This window comes from Stomoxys calcitrans, chromosome 1, assembly GCF_963082655.1.
Source record: "Stomoxys calcitrans chromosome 1, idStoCalc2.1, whole genome shotgun sequence".
Lineage (NCBI taxonomy): Eukaryota > Metazoa > Arthropoda > Insecta > Diptera > Muscidae > Stomoxys > Stomoxys calcitrans.
Genome location: NC_081552.1, coordinates 217,453,212 through 217,480,315, shown reverse-complemented (window position 1 = coordinate 217,480,315; position 27,104 = coordinate 217,453,212). Strand labels below are relative to the sequence as shown.

General features: G+C 38.7%; 1 protein-coding gene across 9 annotated transcripts in view; it reads right to left on the bottom strand.

The window, feature by feature from the left end:
- LOC106090109 (collagen alpha-1(XVIII) chain) overlaps positions 1 to 20,138 on the bottom strand; it is a 1,585,531-nt gene extending 1,565,393 nt beyond the window's left edge. For 8 of the 9 annotated variants that reach the window (XM_059369513.1, XM_059369516.1, XM_059369517.1 and 5 more), the window contains exons 1-3: positions 20,028 to 20,138; positions 19,088 to 19,269; positions 6,681 to 6,863 (exon numbers count right to left, since the gene is read on the bottom strand). The gene's annotated coding sequence lies outside the window, so the exon portion shown is untranslated. Of the gene's footprint in view, positions 1 to 6,680; positions 6,864 to 19,087; positions 19,270 to 19,527; positions 19,781 to 20,027 lie in introns of those variants that run through there. The other variant, XM_059369507.1, reaches the window with a different exon arrangement.
- Between the last annotated feature and the right edge of the window lie 6,966 nt (positions 20,139 to 27,104).

Below are 27,104 nucleotides of genomic sequence, written 5' to 3'. Positions count from 1 at the left end.
ATGAAGGAGTTTGCATGGAATTCCGGAGTAACTATGTTTTCTCTCAAGAAACCCATTTAAATGTTGCTACATTTTTGTTACTAGTCCTTGATGCGTTGTGCTAATACGGTGGAAAATGAACAATGTATTGTAGTACTCGTAGATAGCTAAGTGAAGTTGTTAGCAACAAATTGTTGCTAATTTCCATGGTTTGAAGTCAGGGTGTTCACAACAATGATGATGATGATGATTATGATGAACTCAGCTTTTTATCTATGGGTAGAAAACACATGTTTCATCCAACACTTTCCAAAGAACATGTGCTGAGAGTTCAGTTTATAATTACGTTAACACTGACTTCGCCTCTCTGTTGTGAAGCAGGGGGACAGACATAGATTTAAAAACACATGGTTTGCTGGATGTCATCTGCTTGTCAGTTTCATTGATTGCCAGATAATCTGGGTCAATTTTCATTTATAGCTTATTCATGAATTGCTTTGCAAAGAACATTGTTAACTGACAGAAATCGATCATTGACATATTTGTACAAAATGAGCTCATTAGTTCTGCAGATACGACTGTATAGATGTGAGATAAATTTGTGACATGTTCATGTTCAATGTTGTAATTCCTTTTTTATGTCAAAGCCCTGTGGAGCAAAGAGTTCATTGATTGGTACATGGACGTACTTGAGTTTATGTTTGTGTCAATAAAATTTATGACATAGCGTATAATTTGATAGGCATTGAAACATTTAAAATTCAATTATTTCGGCTCTTTATTGACGTAGTATGACATTTGAGTTACTCATCGCTTCATGCACCATTTATTGGAGGACTAAATACGCATTGAATTTCATGAAGGAAAATTACGTTGGCTCAAGTGTTACCAAATACTTGAACAAAATTATGACTCCAAGGTAAAAGTTTCCATGTATAAACTCCCAAAAGCCTACATATAAATATTGTACTTATTATATGTTGAGCATGGTTTAACAATGCGGAACATGAACATTTTTTTTAAGGCATACAAGAGAAAAATCTTAAATAGCCTATATTAAAGTTCTTCAAATCATACATTTCAACTTAATCGAATATTCTAATTTCCATCAAATATTATTGGCAAATAAAGCAGTGTTCATAAAATCACATCTTTATGGCATTGAGCAATAATTTGAACTGTGCATACATTAATTTTTTTCTTTCACATAATGGCATACTAACTATTTCATTTAAATGTCTATAAAAATAATCAACTTAATGGCATATTTGCAACACATTATGTATGTATGCTTACATTTCAATCAAGATTTTAACAAATTGTTCTTTTCATTTATTAGCTTAATTTTTGAAGTCTCCATTAAATAAATGTGCTGCAATTTTCATTACTAAAACCAGTAAAAAGACATTAAATTCGGCCAGACATGCCGAACTTTGAATACCCGCCACCTCGAGTATATTTGTAAACCACCTCTCGTCATATTCCGTCGAAAAATTTATTATTTATGCACCCATAGCAGCTATGGTGGCCACTGTAGCGCAGAGGTTAGCATGTCCGCCTATGACGCTAAACGCTTGGGTTCGAATGCTGGCAACATTTGTGAGGTACTATGCCATGTAAAACTTCTCTCGACAGAGATGTCACACTGCGGCCCGCCGTTCGGTCTCGGCTATAAAAAGGAGGCCACTTATCATTGAGCTTAAAACTTGAATCGAACTGCACTCATTGATATGTGAGAAGTTTGCCCCAGTTCCTTAGTGGAATGTTCATGGGCAAAATTTGCAATTTGCAAAAAGCAGCTTTATCCATATATGGTCCTATTTGGACCAAATTCGGCACAGACATTGAGTGTGAAAGTGACTGTTCAATGTCGAAAAGCCTTACATAAGTCACTGTGTTGAATTTCAGCGAAATCAGGTAATGAATACGCTTTTTATGGGGTCAAGACCTCAAATCGAGAGATCGGACTATATAGCTTTATCCAAATTTGGACTGATCTGGGCCAAATTAAAACAAGTAAACGTGTGTTAAGTTCGGCCGGGCCGAATCTTGGTTACCCACCACCATGGATTCCGTTAAAAATTTACCCTTATTAACTGAGTTTGTATTTGAATTATTTTGGACTCAAGAAGTCATAGCGGAATATCGGTACTTAGGTGGGCCTATATCACCATATTGGCCGATTCGGATAAAACTTGACACTGATGTTGTAAGTCATAAGATAGGTTTTTGGGCCAAATTTCAGCCAAAGCAGGTGAAAATTTAGGTTTCTAAGAGCTGAATGTGTTTGTGAACCGATTCGAATCATACTTGGCATAGATGTTGGAAGTCATAACTCAAGCCTTTATTCCCAATTTCAGCCAAATCAGATGAAAATTGCGGCTTCTAAACGCTCAAAAAATCAAATCCGGGGATCGGTTTATATGGGGGCTATATCTGTTTATAGACCGATTCGGATTATATTGGGTTGCCCAAAAAGTAATTGCGTAAAAGTAATGTACGGCCTCAAGAAGTCAAATCCGGAGATCGGTGTATATGGGAGCTTTATCAGGTTATAGACCGATTAGGACCGAAAGAGTACTTCATTTTATGATATCCGTGATGAGGGCGGAACCTCCCTCTAATACCGATTCTCAAAAACACCAGACCTCGCAGATGGGTGCACCGATGTAAGCAAGATTTAATATACGCCCTAATGGTAAATGAAAAACACAACATCTGTGTAAATATTTGGGGTCAAATAACCCGGAGGCGACCGTGGCGAAGAGGTTAGAATCTTCACTTATGACGGCGAACGCTTGGGTTTAAACTCCGCCGTGAACATCAACAAACTTTTCAGCGGTGGTTATCCCCTTACTAATGCTGGCTACATTTGTAAGGTATCCTGCCATGTTAAAACTTCTCTACCAAGTGGTGTCGCTATGCGGCATGCCGTTCGGACTCATCATAAAAAAGGAGGCCATTTATCATTGAGCTTAAACTTTAATCGGATTGCACTCATTGATATGAAATAAGTATCCCCAGTTCCTTAATGGATCGTTCATGGGAAATTTAGTTGTAGTAGTATAAACTTGGAGGACGCCCTACTCCAAAACCCACCCAAGTGGACATGTTTACCGATAGAGACAACATGGATATCAAATAAAAGATATTTAAGAGTAGAATACACTCCCAAAGACCGCTCAAAAAATGACATGTTTACCGATTTGGCCTATATGGGTATCAAATGAAAGGTAATGGGAAGTTGAATACGAAATTTATATAAAAATTTGGGGCAAGTCCCAGGGGGCCGCCCCACCCCATAAATAAGCCCTAAACGGATATGTATGTTGGTCGGAACAATACGGGATTTAAACGAAAGGTACTTGAGAGTAGAATACGAACAAATATAAAAATGGAGGGTCAATTCCCGTTGGATCGTCCCACACTAAAATTATGCCCAAAATGGAAATGTATAACAAACGGAACAATATGCGATTCTAATGAAAAGTATTTGAGAGTTAAATCTATATATATAAAAGAGTTGCGTGACTGACCGATTTCTGACGATTTCTGATCATCGCCAAGCCCTAACGGCTAAAGCTAGAATCAAATTTTGCACGAATGTTGGCCTTAGGTTATGGGCATGGGATAAGGCTGGATTTGGTGATATTCGAAGGTTTAGATACTAAAAAGTACGAAATGGCACATATTTGCCAAGCCCGAACGGAACGGGCTAGAATTGTGTTCTTGGGCTCAAACTAAAGAGCGTCTCGAAAAAACAAGGTATGGTGGAAAATCATTCCGGAAGTGGAAGTAATGGTAGGTTTGGTACCGCAATTGGTACTATTTGGTACATTCTTTGTTAATTGAGCTAGAGCTCTGTATTTTGGAAATAGGTACACTTTGGCAACCATAATTGGGTGACTACTAGACCTTTTTGGAAATTTGTGCATTTAGGTACTAAAAAAAGTAGCAAAAGGGTACGAAATGGGTGAACTTTGTACTAGGCGGATTGATAGAGGTAGAATTGTGAAACTTGACTTAACATACATCTGGTGCAAAAGGATGAGGGCTAAAAGAGAAAGTGGAAAAATAGTACTGGTAACGGCAGGAAATGTACATTTAGTACCGCAATTGGTAGCATTTAGTACTTTCATTACTGATGAGGCTAGAGGACTTCAAATTGGCATGCAGGTATTATTTAGAAATATATGATGTCCGACTAAATGATTTTTTTCACAATTCTAAAATTTTTGCTACCAAAATTTGTACTATTTGGTACTTCCTGTTCAGATGGATCTTGAGGTCTGAAATTTGGCATGCAGGTAAAACTTTGAAATATATGATGCCCGACTAAATGATTTTTTCACAATTCTAAGATTTTGGAACCAAAATTGGCACTATTTGGTACTTCCTGTTCAGATCAATCTTGAGTTCGGAAATTTGGCATGTAGGTACAATTAACAAATATATGATGAATGACTAAATGATCTATTCAAAATTTTTATATTTTAGTACCAAAATTGGTACCATTTTGTAGTTTTTGTTCAGATGGATAATGAGGTTTGAAATTTGGCATATGGGTACAACTAAGAAATAAATTTTGCGTGGCTAAATGATCTATTCACCATTCGCACGTTTTGGTACCAAAATTGGTACCATTTGGTATTTTCTTCCTCGTTGAAGCTAGAGGCCTGAAATTTCGCTTCTAGGTACAACTAAGAAATATATGATAGGTGACTAAATGTTCTATTAAACATTCGTACATTTTGGTATTTTCTATTATGATGGAGCTAGAGGTCTTAATTTTGAAATGTAGGTACAACTAAGAATTAAATGATGCATGACTAAATGATCTATTCTCACATTTTAGTACCAAAATTGGTACCATTTCGTACTTTCTGTGCAGATGGATGTTGAGGTCTGAAAAATGTGGGTACAACTAAGAAATAAATATTGGGTGGCTAAATGACCCATTCACCATTCACACATTTTGATACCAAAATTGGTACCATTTGGTACTTTTTTCATAAATGAAGCTAGAGGTCTGAAATTTAGCATGTAGGTACAACTAGGAAATATATGATAAGTGACTACATGATCTATTAAAAATTAATACACTTTCGTACTAAAATGGGTACCATTTGGTACTTTCTTTACAGATGGAGTTAGAGGTCGGAAATTTGGCATGTAGGTACAAGATAAAAATATATAATGGGTGACTAAATTATCCATTCAAAATTCGTACATTTTGATACCAAAAAGTGCAAAAAAGGTACAAAAACATACAAAATGGTACCTTGTTTACAAAGCGCTCAAAATTGCGGTTCGTTTATATCTTGACAGTTGGAAATCGATTTCTGAAATTTAATATTCAATTATTACAAAACTATATAATCTTATAAACTAAGAGCCTACCTAGGCTTTTGGAAGTCCTACACTAAAAAGTGGGTATTAAAAATGAAGGCAGCGAAGAGGAATATAAATTATTTTCCCATTTAGACCATGTTGAAAGGGGCAGCAAACACTGAAGATTTGTAGCGAAGCACACCGGACCAGCAAGTTTCGCATATCATACAAATATGTCGACTAAGGTATGACAATTATCGTATGACGAAGGGAACGACAAGATTTTAATGCCCCCTTGCCTATAGTGATGAGCATAAAAAGAAATTCTTTAAGACTGAAATTCCAAATGCGATTAAAAATTCATAATTTCATGATTATGAAATAGTCAAATGTGTGGTTATGAATTATAATGCGCTCATTAGAAACTAAAAGAGATATAAGAAAGACTTTAAGAGTATTCCCATGATGTTGCTTAGACTTCATAGAGACAAAAATAACTAACAGCTGGTGGCCCCAACACAAATGCCACAAACTTTAATCTCACTTTCTAATCAAAGCTGTGATGCATAACAAATATAAAACCATTAAATAAAAACTTATTTAGAAACAAGTTTTTTTTTCTGCATAGCTCCTGGGAGAAAACTCAATTAAACTGCAATTATGCAAAAATCAATAAATCCAAATATTATCGCAGATGGGATTATGAATTGGTGTAGAACAAATTAAAAATTCAAATTTCTATTCGCAGGAAAAAACATTGAATGTTAGTCATTGAATCATAAAACCCCTAGCGTCATACCTACGGTTGCAATAGATTCGTATGGAGGTTGGCAAAATAACATATAATAGGAGTTGAATCTTCCCAAATAAATAAAAAAAAAAACAGTTCCAGCGACTAACATTCAAAATAGTTCAATGAAAATGAAATTTACGACCGCGGTGTATATAACAAATGGGGTGAAACGGTGGTGGCATTTTCCCAAAACTGAAAGGTTTCACAAAAGAAAAACCACAAGCCAAGCATACATAGCTACCTAAACCGCGAGGAGGACACAAGTCAGGCGCACAAACAAAATATTCAACAAAAATACAGCAGCATAAAAACATATATGAAAAAAAACCAACTGAAAGTTAAAAAAGAAGACCGACACATCATCCCCTTCCAAAAAAAAAAAAAAATAAAAAAAGAAAACTAAAGAATAGAACAAAATGCTAATCAAACATGCTATTGAATTAATTGAATCGCTAATGAATTGTGACCAGTTTTAGCGGGTCGGGTGTTTGGCTGAATGTGCTGCCAACACTTCACAATGATGAACGTGTTTCAAGAATCTATAAAAAAATCACGATGATGAGTTTTTGTGACTTACCTTTAGTTTTACCAAAAGCTGTTGAAGATGACAGGTGCGTGCAGTTTAATCCAAATGTAAAGAGTGTGGGAAATGTTGTTGGTAGTTTTTGATTGAGTTTTTTTTTTATTTGAAAATTTTAATTTTCACAAAACACCCAAAACCTTTGGGATAAATGTGTAGGCGTATGTATCACTATAGTCACTATAAACAAGAAACTTACATTTTATTACTTTCCTAAATGATTGTTGACAGTATTACACTTTAGAATATTTTAGAATTTTTCTATCATCTTCCAATGGCATCTTAATCACAAATTAAAGCAACAGATAAATTGGTTGTCAATAAAAAGTTTTTGAGATGAGCTGGTATGCAATCAACAGTAACAGTTGCTCGTCATTAAAATATTTATGTCATACATAAATAAAATTGGCCGAACATAACAGATGAAATAAAAACCTATGAACCATTTAATTAAGCAGCTTAAACCTTTAATTTAGAACAAGTAAAAACGTGCTAAGTTCGGCCGGGCCGAATCTTGGAAACACACCACCATGGGTTCTTCTAAAATAGCATCTGGTTATAGACCGATATGGCCGTACTTGGCACGGTTGTTGAGATTCATAACAAAAAATTTCAGTCAAATCGGATAAAAATCGCGGCTTGTAAGAGTAGTAAAATAGGGCGATCGGTTTATATGGGAGCTATATCATGTTCTTGATTGATTTTAACCGTACTTGGCACAGTTGTTGGAAGTCATAACAGAACACTATGTGCAAAATTTCAGCCAAATCGGACAAAATTGAGGCTTCTAGGGACTCAAGAAGTCAGATCGGGAGATCGGTATATATAGGAGCTATATCAGGTTATACACCGATTCAGACCGTACGTGGGCTCAACAAGTCAAACCGGGAGATCGGAAGTTGTATAAGGTTAAAGACCGATTCAAACCGTACTTGGCTCAGTTGTTGGACGTCAGGCTTCCAGGGGCTCAAGAAGTCAAATATGTAGATCGGTTTATATGGTAGCTATAACAGATTCTTAACCTATCTAGACCGTACTAGCACAGTTGTTGGAAGTCTTAACAAAACACTATGGGCAAAATTTCAGCCAAATCGGATGAAAATCGTGGCTTCAAGAGGCTCAAGAAATCAAATCGGGAGATCGGTTTATATAAGAGCTATATTCAAAACTGAACCAATACGTCCCATTTGCAAAACCCAACGACCTACATTAAGCATCTGTGCAAAATTTCAAGCGGCTAGCTTTACGCGTTTGACCGCTATAGTGATTTCGACAGACTGACGGACAAGGCTAGTTCGACTCAGAATGTCGAGACGATCAAAATATATATATTACTAGCCGAACCGGGCCCGCTACGCTGCGCCTTCTTTATCTCTCTAATACCTTTTTAGGGTGGGGATACTTCGACCAGAATGCGGATATCAAATTCGTGCCATTGTAGCCTATGATGCTGAACGCGTTCGAATCCTGGCGAGAACATCGGACAAAGTGGTGTTTATCCCCTTTAATGTTGGCGACATTTGCGAGGTACAATGCCATGCATGGTCATTTAAAAAGTTTTCCCCAAAGAGATGTCGCACTGCGGGACGCCGTTCGGACTCGGCTATAAAAAAAGGTTCATTAAATTTAAACTTGAATCGGAAAGCACTCATTGATGTGTGAGAATTTGCCCCTTCTCAGTTCCTGGTGGTAATGTTCTTCCTTAGGGTAATGTTCTCATTAGGGGAGGGATGGCACCTCAAACATTTCGACTCAAATATGGATATGACATTCGTGCTGCACTTCCAAATCCCTTTAATTTGAGCCCTACACTGCCATGGCCGGTAGGTATGAACCGTTTGGAGGGTGTTTTGGGATTGGGGCGGCCACCGATACTTTGTACTGAAATTAGATATCAAATTCGTTCTTTATTTCCTACGGAAATGAAGTTCAGTTTAGGGGCTGCTTTTGGGCGTACCCCAAAGCCCTTGGCTCCAAAATTGGATATCAAATTAGTTTTTTACTCTCACATACCTTTTATTTGAGTTCCACATTGTCCTAATGGGTCAAATAACCCATTTGACGTATCTTTTCGAGGAAAAGCACCACCTAGACTTAAGCGCAAATTTAATGTCATATTGGTAATTATTCCCAAATACCTTTCATTTGAGCCCCATATAGCCATTAACGGCTAATGTGCCCTTTTGGGGGTGGGGCGACCTCCCATTACTTAGACCTAATGTTTCATGCCATATTTGTAATCTACTGCCTAAAATTTTCATTTGAGTCCCATATTGACATCATTTACGAATATGTCTGCTTGGAGAGTTTTGGGGTTGGAGCGGCCCGGTGGGTACTCAGACACAAATTTTAATACCATATTCGTATTATATTCTCCAATACCTTTCATTTGATACCTATATTGTTCCGATCGGTCCACTTTTGATTTTGAGTTGTGTTTTTGGCATTAGGGGGAGGGTCCGTCCCCCTTCCCTTACCAAAAAATTATATAGCCTATGTTTCCTTCCAGCTCAACCTACACAATATGCGAAAATTTCGGGAAAATCGATTCAAAACTGGAGTCTGTTTATATAAAGGCTAAATAGGCTTATAGACCGATTCAATAAGTCAAATCGGGAGATCGGTTTATATGGGAGCTATATCAGGTTATGAACGATTCGAACCGTACTTGGCACAGAAGTTGGAAGTCATAACAGAACGCTATGTGCAAAATTTCAACCAAATCGGATAAAAATTGAAAAAAAGTCAAATCGGGAGATCGGTTTATATGGGAGCTATATCAGGTTATAGACCAGTTCGGACCGTACTAGACACAGTTTTTGGAAATTATAGCAAAACACTACATGCAAAATTTCATCCAAATCGGACAAAAATTGAGGCTTTTAAGGGCTCAAGAGGTCAAATCGGGAGATCGGTTTATATGGGAGCTAAATCAGGTTATAGACCGAGTTTGGCCGTACTTGGCACAGTTGTTGGAAGTCATAACACCAAATGCAAAATTTCAGCCAAATCGAACAAAAATTGCGGCCTGTAAGGGTCTAATCGGTAGATTGGTTTATAAGGGAGCTATACAAGTTTATTTACCGATTTGGACTATACTTGGCACAGTTGTTGGAAGTCATAAGAGAGCACTATGTCAAAATTTCACCCAAATGGGATAAAAATGTCGCCCTCTAGAGGTTCAAGAAGTCAAGATCGCAGATCGGTTTATATGGCAGCTATATCAGGTTCTATACCGATATACGCCATACTTAGCACAGTTATTGGAAGTCATAACAAAACACCTCATGCAATTTCAGCCAAATCTGATGAGAATTGGGCCCTCTAGAGGCTTAAGAAGTCAAGACCCATGGCAGCTATATTAAAACACGGACCGATTTGGCCCACTTACAATACCAACCGACCTACACTAATAAAAAGTATTTGTGCAAAATTTCAAGCGGCTATCTTTACTCCTTCGAGTTAGCGTCTGTCGGCAGACAGACGGACATGGCTAGATCGACTTAAAATGACATGACGATCAAGAATATATATACTTTATAGGGTCTTAGATGCATATTTCGAATGACGAATGACGAAATTAGTATACCCTTATCCTATGGTGGAGGGTATAAAAATGAATTTGTGTTTGTTGGTTTGTTTGTTTGTTTGTCTGTTCCGTAGAGACTCAAAAACGGCTGAACCGATTTTCTTCAAATTTTCACAGATGGTGCATAATGATCCCGTGGTGAAAAGGGTACTACATTTTTTGATATCTGAAGGGGGCGGACCCTCCCCTTACCCTGATTTTCAAAAAAGCCAGATCTCGGATATGCGTAATGCGATTTAAGTGAAATTTTGTGTGCCGCCTTATAGTAACCTAAAAAACAAAAAAATTGGTATCTAAATTTCGGATGGGGTACCTAGAGGGCCAGCCGCCAAAACCGACCAAATATATATAAAGACCAATCACGACAATATGGGACTCAAATGAAAGGTATTTAAGATTAGAAAACATTTCCGATATCCAATTGCCGGACTAAGTGTTTGGGGGACCACCACAACCCCCAAACACCCCTAAACAACCCAAAACACTGCCCAAATAAGACTTATTTACTGACCATGGCAATATGGGGCTCAAATAAAAGGTGTTTGAGTGTGGAATACGAATCTGATATCCAAATAAGGAAACAATTGCTTGGGGGCGATCGTCTCCCAAAATAAGCCCCCACCAGGACAAATTGACGATCATAGGAATATCGGCCTCAAAGGAAAGGTCTTTGGGCGTAAATCACGAATCTGATATCAATATTCAGGAAAAAGTGATTATGGGGCCACCCCACCCCCATAAGACAACCTAAATGGGACGCATTTGCTAACAATTGCAATATAGGGCTCAATTAAGAGGTATTTAAGAGTAGAACACGAATCTGATAGATATTTTCACAGCCAAGTCACTGAGTGCCGCCCATCCCCCAAAACACCCACAAACCGAACATATCTGCCGACTATGGAAATAGGTATTGCGGACCACGAATCTGATATCAACATATATTTACCTATCAAAGCAATATAAGCCTCAAATGAAAGAAATTTGGGAGTGGAGCACCAATATGATATCCACATTAGGGCGAAATATAAGAAAGGTCGTACTAGCACCCCCAAACAGGTCTTTTTTCCTGACCGTGCCAGTATAGAGCTCAGATAAAATAAGAGAGAGAAAGAAAGCGCAGCGGAGCGGGCCCTGTCCAGCTAGTACGAAATAATGTTAAGTCAGGAAGGGCCTCTTTGCAACATTTCTTTTGTATTAAAATTAAATTTCTATGAAACATTCAATATGCGATGGCTTTGAAAATTTTTTCCACTTTTATTGTTTCCCAATCAAATTACTTTTGTCGATGCTATTTCAGTTCCTTGTCGTTGGGCGCAGGTTTATTAGAAATTCAACTTAAAGTTTTTTTAGGTGATGCGCCCTCTCGTTTTCCAACAATTGGTTTTTGTGAAACATAACATCTGCTCTCCGGATGATCATAGTGAAGTTTTCTGTTATAAATGCATGCGAATATGCTCGATGGCATGGTACGTTATGAACGTTGAGGCTGCTGGACTTTCCGGTGTGTTAAGTTCTATATGCCAGCCAGAGCTAAGAAAGTACATGACCCAATTTACTGGGAACACAAAGACAGTATATTGTGAAAATGTAATATTTTTTTTTTGGAAATATATTGCAAATAGTTTTTTGCGTTGAAAGCTATAAACGAAGAATGCAAAATTTTGCGAAAGGTTATTTTTTTAAACAAAAATTTCATTTAAAAGTCGGAGGAAAGTCAGGCAATTGTTGTTTTTAAATAACGATTTCAAGAGAATTAGCTGCGACTAAATGGGACAGGCTGCAGACTCATTCGGCCATTTTTACATACGGTACACAGCTGAAGTATCAATCAATTTTTACAGATATAAAATATCATACTTATATGGATATGGAACACCACTATTAAAATTTTAGCCAAATCGTACAATAATTATGGGTCTAATTTCTTTTTTATACCCTCCACCATAGGATCGGGGTATACTAATTTCATCATTCCGTTTGTAACTCCTCGAAATATTCGACTAAGACCCCATAAAGTATATATATTCTTGTTCCTGACATTTTAAGTCATGGCTAACTCGACTTAAAATGTCAGGAACAAGAATCCGTCCGTCCGTCCGACCGTCCGTCTGTCTGTCGAAAGCACGCTAACATTCGAACTTAAAATTTTGCACAAATACTTCTTATTTGTGTAGGTCGGTTGGAATTGTAAATGGGCTATATCGGTCCATGTTTTGGTAATGCTGCCATATAAACCGATCTCAGGTCTTGACTTCTTGAGCCACTAGAGGGCACAATTCTTATCCAAATTTAGCTGTATGAGGTGTTTTATTACGACTTTCATCAACTGTGCTGAGTATGGTTGACTTCCAACAACTGCGCTGAGTATCGGTCCATAACCTGATATAGCTACCATTTAAATAGATCTGTGCTCTTGGCTTCTTGAGCCTCCAGAGGGCGTAATTATTATCCGATTTGGCCGAAACTTAGCACAACGGCTACTCTCATGACCTTCAACATACGTGTCAAATATGGTCCAAATCGGTCCATAGCCTGATATAGCTCCTATATAAACCAATCTCTAGGAGGGAAAAACATTAGCCGAAAGTTGATTCCACATACGAACTGTTCGGGCGAAATAAGAATTCTCTCTATTGTCCGGTCCGCTAGCCAATCAATTACAAACGGGTGCGAGTTCCTGAAATGTCTATCATTTCTGACAAACATCCTTACATCTGGAATAAGAAGACGAATATCAGACGAACACACACCATGAAAGTACCGATAGAACAGCGCCAAACAACCCAAATTGCGACGATGTTCAAGGGAGGCAATAGAGTTAGATACCCTACTGTCCCCAATTATCACCATCACTCTCCTCTGTACACGGGCCAGTGGCTCCAGAGATGATTTTGAAGCTCCAGCCCATACATGTGAATTGTACTCCATTTTCGGCCTTACAAAAGTGGTGTAGATGTTAAGATCAGACAAAGTGAAGTAATTCTTACACCGTTCAAGGAAGCCTAATCACTTGAATGCTTCTTTCGACACTTCAAATACATGTTTAGCCCAACGGACATTGCTTTGTATTTTCATGTCCAGAACATCAAGAGCTTCTAATTGCTCAACATCTACACCGTCGATAGACAAAGATAATCGTAATGGGTCAGCGAATCGTTTGTGTGATAACAAGCAGCACTGAGTCTTCCGTGCATTAAAATGTACACGATTCATTCAACCCCACTCAGAAATGGCCAGCAAATCCTGGCGGAGTGCATCATCCATAACGCGCCTCTAGTCCTCAATCTCTCGAAGACTGGCCTATGGTCGAATGAGTACGAATGACAGAGAATACTGTCATTCGCAAAAGAGTAGATCGGATTCGATGTTTGACTCAACAGATCGTTGATAAGAATAAGAAAAGGAAGGAAAGAAGGAGAAAGAACAGAGCCCTGCGGTACACCTGCGGTCAATTTATGCTCATTCGATGAGAACCCATCTACAACGACTCGAATAGTGCGATATCTGATAAAGCTCGAAATAAATTGAACGCAACCTTTACCGACACCAAATGCGACAAGCTTTGATAGTAGTGCACCGTACCATACCCTATCAAATGCCTTGGGGATATCCAAAGACACAACCTTTCTCTAACCAAACTGGTGGATTGAGAGACTACAACGTTCCGGCAAAAGTGCCATGACGGCGCCCGTAGAGCTATTTCTGCGGAACCCATACTGTAGTTCACTAAGGAAGCCATTAGACTCTAAATACCTCACAAGATGGCGATTAACCATGCTCTCCAAAACCTTGCAGAGAGCAGAGCATATCGCAATTGGCCGGTAAGTCACAGGGTTGTTCGCCTCACCCTTCTTGGGTATTGGCTAAACGTTCGCAACCTTCCAACTCGCCGGGAAAACTCCCGCACGGTAGGCAAGATTGAAAAAGTTGCGTAATAAACGGCCAAGCGTCAAAGAACACTTGAGCAAGACAAGTGTTGATATGCCATCCGGGCCCGGGATTCATTTACGTCTAGATTCTCAAGAACCCTTCTTACTCCACGAGGTCGAAAAAATTCGAATTCGATTGAGGGGAGTGGTTGATTGCTATCCGGCAGGGAAAAGTTTCCTGCACATATATCAGCCAACAGGTTAGCCTTATCAACTGGGTCAGTGAACGTTTGATCATCCTTAACAAGAGTTGGAAAAGGTGAAGAACTAACCTTTACCCTTTACACGAGCGACCAAAAGCTCTTACTTCCTCGCGTAGAAGCAAGAACCTTAGTACGCAGACGCTGTTCCTAAAGAAATTTTTCGCGCCTAAGCACATTGGCACACGAAGACCTTGCCTGCATGCGTAGCACTTCAGTATCGACATTCTTATCCAAGCACCAGTTCGTGAATGCCACCTCTTTCGATCTGACAGCATATCTGCATGACTGGTTAAACCAACTTTTGTCATCTGATTTAGCCCTTATAGTCTTAACTGGAAATAATGTCCTCATTCCCTTTAAAATGTTGTTCTCAATCATTTCAGCATTTATATCGTCATCTAGAAAACATAGTTTCCAATTAAAATGCTGAAAGAATCCATTGAGTTCAGCTCAAAGGGCTTTTTCGTATAAAAATATTAACCACTTCGCGAATGGGGAGGAAGCACTACGAACAGCAGAATTCGAAAAATATGGTGAAACAATGCAGTGATCGGAGTTACCAAGAGGTGCAAGAGTATTAAGTTCATACTTTTCAGGGTGTGAAGTTAAAAAAAAGGTCAAGAGTATTATTTTGGTGCCCTTGGACACATGCGATATGTGTCGGTTCGTTCACTAGTGGCGCCAAACCATTATGCGCAGCGAAAAGCTCAACGTATTTGCCCCTTAGGAATCGTATGACTCGAATGGGAAAGCAAGGAGGACTTGTGGACAATGAAATCCCCAGCGACAACGATCACTGCCCGGAAAATCCTCCAAAATATTTGTAATGGAATCAGAAAGGGCGTCAAAGCCGTTCATGAAAGCCTCCCTTTCTGAGTTTGGACTTCTATACCGAGCCCAAAGGGAGTTAAATTAAGGATCCTGTGAGTCCAGGTGTTGTCGTCTTTGGAACGCTACATCATTACGTACATATACAACAAGGCCTCTATGCGAAATAAAATGAGCCTGGTTTTTTAATGAATCCGAAGCAAAATAATAAAACAGCGAATGGATAACAATTGCTCACGATAAGCTTATGTGGAAGCTGTATTTAAACATGAGGAGGCGCAGAGGTTCATATACTGGCGAGAACATCTGAAAAATTGTCAGTGATGTTTGTCCCCTCATAATGCTAGCGACATTTGCCAAGTACTATGCCATGTAAAAGGCAAAGCTGAGGCAAGCCTTTCGGTCTCGGCTATTAAAAGGAATGAACATCAATACGAAGTATTTGCTCAAAAATACAAGCATATAGTTAAAGCGCAATTTTGTTTGTGTATCCTTATTGTAGGGAAAAATCGTAAATCTGATTTATTAATTTTGAGTCCAAGAAACTCTGTGAATGCCTCTCAAACTGACATCAGACATAATATGGAAAATATTGGAATTAAATATCAGATATTTACGAGTAGATTAAGAAACTTAGGTTCAATAGTCTAGGTGGACGTCCCACACCAAAATATCACTTCTATCGGACATAGAAACTGGAAGGTATGTCGACCGGCATAACATGGAACTCAAATAAAAATTCTTTAGTACTACAATAGAAATCGGATCGGATATACACATTTGGGGTCAAATATTACTTACTTACTTACTTTAATTGGCTATGACAGAAGATTTGTTCCACTAGCCGAACGTAGAATAGAGTTCCAAGCGCCTCGATCTCCTGCGTTTATTATAAAATCTCTGACACCAAGTTTCGAGGTGTCTCTCATGCCTTCAAAAAGACTTATTTGCTGGAGCTTCTTCATCCATTCTGACAACATGACCTAGCCAACGCAGCCGTTGTATTTTGATGCGTATAACTATGCTATCGTCGTCATACAGCGCATAAAGCTCGTGTTGCATACGTCGCCTATATTCTCCCAAGTATTAGGACTGTATAACTCCCTAAAACCACAAAAAGTGGAGACATAACCTGATATGCACAGTATGGGACACAAATGAAAGTGAAATTAGGAGCAGAGTCAAGTAAGACCCAAATTCGGGTCAAAGAATCTTAGAGCTAGAAATCAAGGCTCAAGAACAAGCTCTTTTGGAGTAGTAGTACGAATCTGATATCCAAATTTAGAGTCAAGTGTCTGGACCCAGACATTTGGAAGATAAACACTTCCCGAGAAATTACTACTACTAAATTGTCCATGAAAATTCTATTCAGGAACAGGGTATACTTCTCTCCCATCAATGAGTGCAGTCCGATTAAAGTTTAAGTTAATGATAAGGGGCCTCCTTATTTTATGCCGAGTCCGAACGGCGCACAGTAATGCCAAATCGAAAAATCTCGTAAATAATTCTGAAACTTTTGAACGGATAGAGATATAGACACAAAACTTTACACGGTCAATGTTAGGAGTTTTCCAATAAGTATGCAACATTTGGGGGACACAAAAGCTGATCCTTGGGGCTTGAAAATTGGCCACCTCGAGTATGCCAAATTTTGTATTGCTTGCCAAACAGTCATTTATGGCTTGATTGGCAGGCGGAGGTTGTGTGGTGCTACGCAAGGACGTCGAGTAAGAACATCTTTACGGATTATAAACAGGCAATAACAACCAGGACGGTAAGGTCACGAATAGTCTTGCAGAATAAGAAGGAGATTAACGCCTACTCTGAGGATGGCAAAATCCGCATCGTTTGGTTGCCGGGCCATAACGGATTAAGGGGGAATGAAAAGGCATTTGGTGGAGAAGGCCAGAGTAGCGACGGGCGACGAATACGCATGCAACCCCGTGGAACACCAAAACGGTCGGTAGGACGGCAAAAATCCTATGCGGGGATCCAGATCGAGAGAAAAAGTAAGAAGGAGGTCAGTATAGCTATTGGTATACTGGGGACACATAGGACTACGAGCTCACTTATGTAAACTCGGTGCAGCAAGTGCATGTGTAGGGCGTGCGAGGAAGATGATGAGACTTTCGAGCAATTCCTTTGTTATTGCCCGGCTTTCGTGTCTAACAGATACCGGCATTTAAGTGGGGACACAATACCAGACATGAACCAACTTAGAGGCGTGGCATGGAAAAAAATAAGGATTTTGTAAGTAGCACGACTTAGATTTTCTTTTTCGAGGTTACTTTTTCTTGTATTTATAACGCACAACAAGCCGACTGCTGGTTTTGGTGTATGTCCATAGTGGCATGGGGATGATTAATAGCTGCACCCTTTATTCAACCTAACCTAAGGACTCCAGAAGTCAAATCTTTAGATTGGTTAATATGGGAGCTATATCAGGTTATAGATCTATCTGGACTGTACTTAACACACTTGTTGGAAGTCGTAAAAGTACACCGCATGCAAATCAGATGAAATTTGCGGCTACCAGCGACTTAACAAGTCACATCGAGAGATCGGTTTATATGGGAGCTATATCAGGTTATAGACCGATTCAGACCGTACTTGGCACAGTTATTAGAAGTCACAACAGAACACTACATGCAAAACTTTAGCCAAATCAAACAAAAATTGCGGCTTCCACGGACTCAAGAATTCAAATCGGGAGATCGGTTCATATGGGAGCTATATCAGGTTACAAACCGATTTGGACCGTGCACAGTTGTTGGAAGTCGTAACAGTATACTACGCGCAAAATTTCAGCCAAATCGGACAAAAGTTGTGGCTTCCAGGGACTCAAGAAGTCAAGTCGGGAGATCGGCTTATATAGGAGCTTTATCTAAATATAAACCGAATTCCCAACGTCCTAAGTTAGTAGTAAGTATCTGTGCAAAATTTGAAGCGGCTAGCCTTACGCGTTCGACCGCTATCGTGATTTTGACAGACGGACGAACATGACTAGATCGACTCAGAACGTCGAGACGATCAATTATATATGTACTTTATGGACTCTTAGAGGAATATTTCGAGGTGTCTCAAACGAAATGACTAGATTAGTATACCCCCGTCCTATGGTGGTGGGTATAAAAATGGAGAAAGTTGGAAACCACAATTTTGAGATAGTCAGCAACCTTATCTGCCTTGGCACCGCCCTAACCGAAACGAATGACACCAGTTTTGAAATAAAGCAAATAATAGCAGTTTAGAAACAAGGCCACCCCACGACAGACGAAGATTACACTATACAAGACACTGATACTACCCTCGTTTTCATATGGTTCTGAGGCATAAGTAATTGTGAAAGCAGACGAAGTAGTACTTGGAGTGTTTGAGAGAAAGATTCTTCGTAGAATATATGGACCAGCTTGCGTTAATGAAGAAAATAGGCGTCGTATGAACCACGAGCTGTATGACAACGATAGCATAGTTAGAGGTATAAGAATACAATGGCTGCGTTGGCTAGGTCATATTGACAGAATGAATGAAGAAGCTCCAGCAAAAATGTCTCTTGAAGGCAAATATGGTGGTACACGCAAACTAGAACGACCAAGAGAGACACCTAGCAACTTGGTGTCATAGATTATAGAAGGATAGCAGAAGATCGAGGCGCTTGGAAGGCTGTTCTGAGTTCGGCTAATGGGACAAACATTCTGTCATAGCCAATAGTAGTGAAGTAAAGTAAGCTTTCTTCACTGAAATCATACTGACCCCAATAGACTTGACCTAGTCTTTAGGCTAGCTCTTAACTATAAGAAAATGAACTGGATTTTATTGGTTTATGTACATAAAAATATATAAAAATTTTACTCATTATTGAAAACCATTATCTGCATTCTTATGGGGACACATTTTGTTCAAGATTTTCTTTATTTGTTTCTCTTTATTACTTTTTTTTTTTTCTTTTGAAGATTACACGGAAAACATATTCACAATTAGCACTTGTATAATTTCCACTTGTAATTTTCTTCAATTAAATATTTTTCTATATTCTTATTCCATTGTTTGAGATTTAAGGGGAAAACAACAACATATACATTATTTATTATCACATAATTCATTTTTTACGAGGTAGGATTGTTGAGTATAATGAAAGAGGAGGCAACAATTGGTACACAATAATAAAAACTTTATACATTTATTTTCATTTTCATTTATGCATTCATTTCATTTTATTTCTTTGGCCAACTGATTTAAACACAAATCCAGAAAAATCATTTAAACCAAAACAAAAAACAATTGACACACACAAACACACACACGGTCGCGCTTGCATTTTTTTGGAAAAACTCTGTCAGTGGTACTAGAGACCAATGACTACCATATACCCAATCCCACCCACAACAACAAATTTCAAACGAGGAGCAGTAGGCTTAAAACCACAAAAAGATCCTTAACACCGGCAATGCCCCACAACAACTTTTCCTTCCGGTTGGTCAACTTTTTTTATTTGTTGGGCCAACTTTGAATTGAAATTAACAAAAAACAAAACCACACAAACACTACAAATCTTTTTTCTTATATAAAAAAAAATCAATAAAAACACAAATTTTGTTTACCACACACACACACACAACCAAACAGTAAATGTTTTCATTTTTCACCGGTGTTTTATTGGCATTTTTGTTTTTGTGCAATTTATAACAACAATGGTGTTAATGATGATGTTGTTTCGTTTGCATGCGTAATATTTGTTGTTGTCGTATTATGGCGATTATTGTGAGGGTATTATGGCCATTGTGGTGCGTACTTTTTTCCTTTTGTTGTTGTGAGTGACAAAGAAAGTTGAAAAACAACGCACGTTTTATTGTCGAGTTGAGAGAAAAAACGTATATTCACGCCTGCACAATGGTATGCTTCTCTGAACGTCAGACGATAGACTAAAGCAGGCTTTTTACTTTTAGAACGATGATACCCTCCAAACAAGAAAAAACACACACAACACACAACGTCAGTCAAACACACTACACTCGTACTACAGGCATCCCCACATTCACAGGCATATCCATATCCACCACATCCACTCACTGCTGACTGCTCTCATCGTACGTAGACAACAGCAGCAACAAACAGAGCTGGCTGGTAAGCACCACAGTAGTCACTGTAAGCCAGCCACACTGCCGACACAACAAACAGGCATGCACACTCACACACACACAGCAACTACTGGGGCCATAGAGGAGAGCACACCACAGTCAACAGCCACCATTCACCAAGCACACCCACCCAATGGCAGTCAGTAGCAGCGCTAGTGAGACACATAAAGAACCAAACAAACAAGACAATGACTGACTGGCTTGCTGTAGGCAATGTGCAGCAGCTCAGCTACTGTGCTGCTGGCAGCGCAGAAGCATCCAAGTAAGTGCTCTATGCTCACACAACACAATTTTACTTAGGACTTGTGTGAATGAATGTAAGCCAAGTTAAGCCGACAACGCCAACGCCGCCACCACCACCACAATCAACATCGTCTCGTCTCGCCAGCACTCAGTCGTCTTTACTGAGAGGGCAAATGATCCAAAACAAACAAAAGACAACAAATAGGGGCCCACAACAAACTAAGTTAAAAGGAAATTTTGATAAAAGCCTCAAAACGCCTGGCATCGAAAACTCATTCCCTACATTGCAAAGCTGTAAAAAGCCGGCATACAGCAGTTGATTGGGTGGGCTGGTAAGGTGCATATGTTGGGCGGCGGCGGTGGTGGTGGTGAGAAACTATACGGCAAGAATTTCTTGTTTTCAGTAGTGATTTCAGATGCTGTTACGGCCAGCCATGTAAATGTAAGTGTCGATAATCATTATCACCGTTACAACTTCATTATCTCCTTCATTATTATCGTTTGTCATGCCGGCTTTATGCACCGAACGAACGTGTAAGCAATGGTCGTATTGGGGCACATTGTTTAACTTGCTTGTAAGCATTTATGTGCGTATGTTGATGTGCCACAACTTTTTGAAAATTTAAACGTTTTTTTGGCGCGCTACAAATACGAATTGTGGGAAATGACAATAAAAACAGCATAAACAGCAACTTGCATTTTGTTACGATGATAGTATGATAATAAAAGGACGACGCACAGTGGGCCAAACGGTTAAAAAAATTGGACATAAGTTCATAACATTTATCTGTTAAACGAGTAAAGCCGAGCTAAGTTCGACCAGGCCGAATCTAATATGGTCAGTTGGCCCAATTGTTAGAAGTCATACCAAAACGATATGTGCGAAATTTCAGCCAAATCGGAAAAGAATTGTGCCCTCGAGAAGCCCAAGATGTCAAGACCCAAGATAGGTGTATAGGGCAGCTATATCTTAATAGAGCGATTTGGCCCATTTACAATCCCAAACCACCCACACAGGTAAGAAGTATTTGTGCAAATTTTCAAGCACCTAGCTTTACTCCTTCGAATGTTAGCACACCTTTGACAGACTGACGGATGGACGGACAATGTCTTGCAGTCAAGAATATAAAGGGTGATTTTGTAGCTATCCAAAGCACCAAACTTACATTGTTGGACATTAAACCACCAGCACTGTAGCTGTATCGGTCAGTGTTAATGATGACCATCAATTTCAAAATACAGCAAGGGTACAAGAATTGAAGCCGAACGACCAACCGCCACTCAGAATTTTTGGTGAATGGGCTCTTGGAAAGTTGGCCGAAGACCAACTTTTTTTTATCGAAAAATTGTGTGAAGCTCATTTTTGGCTCAATGGGTACATAAATAAGCAGAATTGTCGATTTTGGAGTGAAGATCAGCAAGAAACGTTGCAAGAACTACCAAAGCATCCAGTTTATAGGCTGGTGACATCATTGGACCGTACTTCTTCAAAGATGATGCGAATCGCAACGTAACTGTGAATAGTGAGCACTACCGTGAGATGATATCCAACTTTTTTTTTTCCAAAATGCAAGAGCTTGACTTGCAGGACATGTGGTTTCAACAAGACGGTGCCACATGCCACACATCACACGTAACAATGGACTTATTGAGAGGCGAGTTCGGTGAAAATTTTATTTCACATTCGGGACCGGTCAATTGGCCGCCTAGATAGACGACAGGACTATTTGACGCGCACTCACGGTCAACATTTGCATGAAATAATCTTCAAACATTAAATAATATGGACCGTACCATTGATTTAAATGAAGATTTCATGAATTTTTCTGAATTTGAATTTTTTAAAAAAAATTTCCCTTTATAGCACCATCAAAGAAATTAATTTATTCCAGAACAATGCACCGTGTCACAAATCGATGTATCATCCACACTACTCTCCAGATCTCGCCTCAGAACATTTTTCTGCCCCCAGACCTAAGAATAATGCTCGTTAGAAACCAAATTAGCGCCGATCAACACGTAATCTTTTTTTGAGGCTAAGGACAAAACCGACTTTAAGAGTGGTATCGAAATTGCATGACCGCAATAAATGTTGTATTGCTCTTGAAGGTAACTATATTGAATAATAAAATCCAATTGTATCAAAAAGATTATTTCCCTATGTTAGCCTACGATCTATTCCAGCCAACTGTTATGTGCAAAATTTTGAAGTGCTTACCCTAATCCTTCTGATGTTTAATATTCCGAGATAAATAATTAATTTTAAGGCAGATTACTTTTAACAAACGACACCATTTTTCATCCGAAAGAAACAATATTTGTATGACTTACCTCTAAAAGCCTGAAGAAAGGATTCATAACCAAATCTGAAAAAGAAAAAAAAAATTTTTTTTCAGAAAACATTTATTGCGTTAATCACCCCTTATGGAGTGTTGCTTAATGTCTTTTAGAAATATTTTAAATTTACATAAACGTTTACAACACTTCAAAATATTAGAACCCCATCCATATATACAAAAATGAATTTGTGTTTTGTTTGTTTGTATGTTTGTTTGTGGGTTTGTAAATTTGTTTGTTCCGTAAAGACTCAAAAACGTCTGAACAGATTTCTTTCAAATTTTCTCAGATTGTGGGGAATGATTCGGAAGGAGCAATAGGTTATATGATTTTTTAGATATCGCATTGGGGGCGGACCCACCCCCCTACACTAAAAGTACGACCCCCAAATAAAAGTGAACCGATCGGGACAATATGGGATTCAAATGAAAGATATTCAGGAGTAGACTACGAATTTCATATTAAAAATTGGATTCAAGTAACTGGGGGGCCGCCCCGACCCCAAAACCCACTAAAATAGGTTTATTGGACGATAATGGCAATATGGGTCTTGAATAAAAGGTATTCGGGAGTAGATTACGAAAATGGTCAGGAAAAAGGAAAAGGCTTTCATTTGTTGATATTGGAAGGGGGCGGACCCTTCCCCGTCACCCCAAAAACCGATAGGGACCGATAGGGAATCCCCAATGAAATGTATTGTACAATACGAATATGACATTACAAATTGGGATCAAGTATGCGAGGGGTCGTCCATTCCCAAAAACTCCCCCAAACAAACATATTGGACGTAAATATCAATTTGGGACTCAAATGAAATGTATTCGGGATTAGACTACGAATATAACATAAAAAATGTGGTGCATGTAATTGGGGATCGCCCCACCGCCAAATGAGAATATAATTCGATCATAGTTAGATGAGCCTCAAATGAAATGTATTTGATAGCAGATTACGAATATGACATTAAACTTTGTGTCCAAGAATCTAGGTGGTACTTTACTTCCTAAAGTCGCCTCCAATAGTTTATTTGACCCATTACAACAATTGGGGATATGTGATAGATATTTTTAAGTGGAGTGCGTTATTCAAATATGTGCTCAAGTAGCAGATGGAGTGAGGCGCACAATTCTCCTACGCCCCCACCAAACGGCTGTATACACCAATTATGACAATATGGGGTTAAATTCAAAGTATAAGTTTGTGGATTGCGAATATGAAATCTTTATTCTGCTCATATATCTAGCGGAACACCTCCCTCCATTCCAGTTGATCAGTTATAATGACCTAATAGGACACTGCCGCCATACCTCCTAAGTTATGACTGTGTGACAGTGTGATAGGAGCAGTTGCAAACCTTAACGTCATGGTGGCCGCCATTTTTAGCTTATCGACAAGGAGTCTTTTTTTCCCCAGACAAACTCAAACAACGTGGTGCTGGGCGATACTTTCATGATTAAAAGTTTTACACTTTTAATTACTAAGAACTGTCGCCACCGCACCTAATATAAACACCGGCAAATTAGTTCTTTACCACTGAGAATCGTTTAATATGACAATTTGATTTGATTTAAAAAGGCGCTAAGCCGCTCCAAGCGAGTAGCAAAAAAAGCTCTAACAGATGGGAGAAATGTCAAATTCTCAGTTGTTTATATGTGTTTGCGCAAGGATCCGGGGCGACAAGGAACGGAGAACTTTTAAGTTATTTTATACACATTTTGGGTATTAAGTCTAAACTTTTCTCTTATAAATGGCAGCGCTAACATTTAGAAAAGCGTCATCTGTTTGCAAATGGATCAACTAAATGGAGACGCCACCACGAACAGAGAGAGGGCAGAGTGGTAAAAATTGATCATGCAGCATTTATCTTTGTTATGGTAACTTATCGGTCCTAAAATAAAGAAAAATTGCTTATAGGAATTTGGTTGAGGTTGATTGCTGTATTAATTTTTAAATTGCCCACAGATTCCCCATAGATAAAGATTTATTTAGTAGAGTGCGAATATCAAAGTTTGTGCTTAACTGCTATATGAGAAGGCTTAACGAACGTACACAGAATCAGAGCTATTGGAGAGTAGGTTACGTAACAGAGGTGGCATTTGTCTACGTTTTGAAAGCGAAAGCGCAGTGGAGTGGGTTTGATTGAAAATTTAGCTCAAAGATAAGAAACCCTTCTTTTTATAGTCGAGCCCAATTGGCGTGCCGATAAGCACACATTTTTTTTGTTTTGTCATTCGATTCGTTCACGAAGTCATTGAAAACAGCTGCTTTAACAAAGGGAAAATAGCTGTTTTCAATGACTTGGCTAACAAATCGAGTGACAACAATTAAAAGCGTGAAAATGTCGGCCGGCCGAATCTTACATATCCATGATAGAGGGCATGTATCTCATTTGTCATTTTCTTTCCCGATATTTCTTTATGGACAAACAAAGGATAATGGATAAAAATTGCAAAGCTATTGGAGCTATTTCAATCGATTCGGACCATGCTTGGTTATGCTGTTGTAGTAAAAGTAATTGTGCAAAATGTCAGCCAAAATTTAATAAGAATTGAGCCCTATAGTGGCTCAAGAATTAAAATCGGGAGATCTGTTCATATGGGAGCTATATCAGGTTAAGTACCCATTCAGACCATATTTGACACGTATGTGGAGATCGCAGGAGAAGTCGTTAAAAATCGCATAAGAATTGCACGCTATAGAGGCTCAAAGAGTCAAATTAGGAAATTGCTTTAAATTGGAGCTATATTAAGTTTTAAACCGGTTTGAAGTCATAACAAAATATCTTATACAACATTTGAGACAAATCGGATAGGAATTGTGGCGTTTAGGGGCACAAGAGGTCAAGATCCAAGATCGGTTTATATGGCAGCTATATCAAAATATAGACCAATATGACCCATTTACAATCCCAACTGTCCTACACTAATAGGAAGTATTTGTGCAAAATTTCATGCGCCTAGCTTTATTCTTTCGAAAGTTAGCGTGTTTTCGACAGATGGACGGACCGACATAAAATATACACATATATTTTGTTGGGTCTCAGATGAATATTTCGATGTTTTACAAACGGAATGCCGAAATTAGTTTATGATGGAGGGTACAAATAGATAAAACTAATTTAGTGGTCTAGGCCGTCAGTTTTTATACTGAATTCCTTAATGGATAATGATTATTGTCGCAACTATTATTGAAGGAATATCCAGTGCTCAACATTTTTTCTGATATTTTTGGCATGGGTAAGCCTATGATGATTACCCATGCGCAACGGTGACATAATATAGGCCGACAAAACTGGAAATTCGATTGAATTCAAAAATAGACAAAATGATGGTAATGTGATGCGAATCAACAGTGAGCATCACCAACAACAAATTCAGCGCCATCTATTGGAATATAGAAATTATTTGAATAGCCAACCAAACCCGTGCAAAGAAAAGAGAGCGAGAGGTACAGGAGAGTGTGTTCAAAGTTGATCATATTCTTTTCACTACTGTTGTGATATGTTGTCTGTCCTTCAAATAAATAAAATATAGGAACTAACCTTTGACTGTTTTCGGTATTATTTTTTTAACCTTCCTACCCTGGGACAAGCTTCCACAATAGTCTAAAAGTTCTATAAAAACATGGCCGCAAAATATATACGTAACTTAGCGAATGCAAAAAAGAGTAATTGAAAAGTAAGTTTTAATTCATATGGTGTAAGAGGAAGTGCAGCGAAGCGGGCCTGGTTCAGCTAGTCTTGTATATAAAATTCAATTTGTGTTTGTCGGTTTGTTTGTTTGTTCAGTGTAGACTCAAAAACGGCTAAATCGATAACCATGAAATTTTCACAGATTTTGTAAGATGGTTTTTGATATCGGGAGAGGGGCGGACCCTCCCCCTTACCCCAAAATTACTACCCAAAACTAAAAGTGGGCCGATCGGGACAGTAAGGGTATCAAGTGAAAGGCATTGGAGATCAAAAAAACCAACCCCAAAACTCCTCTAAACAGATATATTCAAAGTTCATGTCAATATGGGACTCAAATGAAAAGTATTCGGCAGTAGATTACAAATATGGCATAAAACATTAGGTCCAAGTAATGGGAGATCGCCCACCCCCAAATGGGCATATTAGCCGACCATGGCTATAAGGGACTGAAATAAAAGTT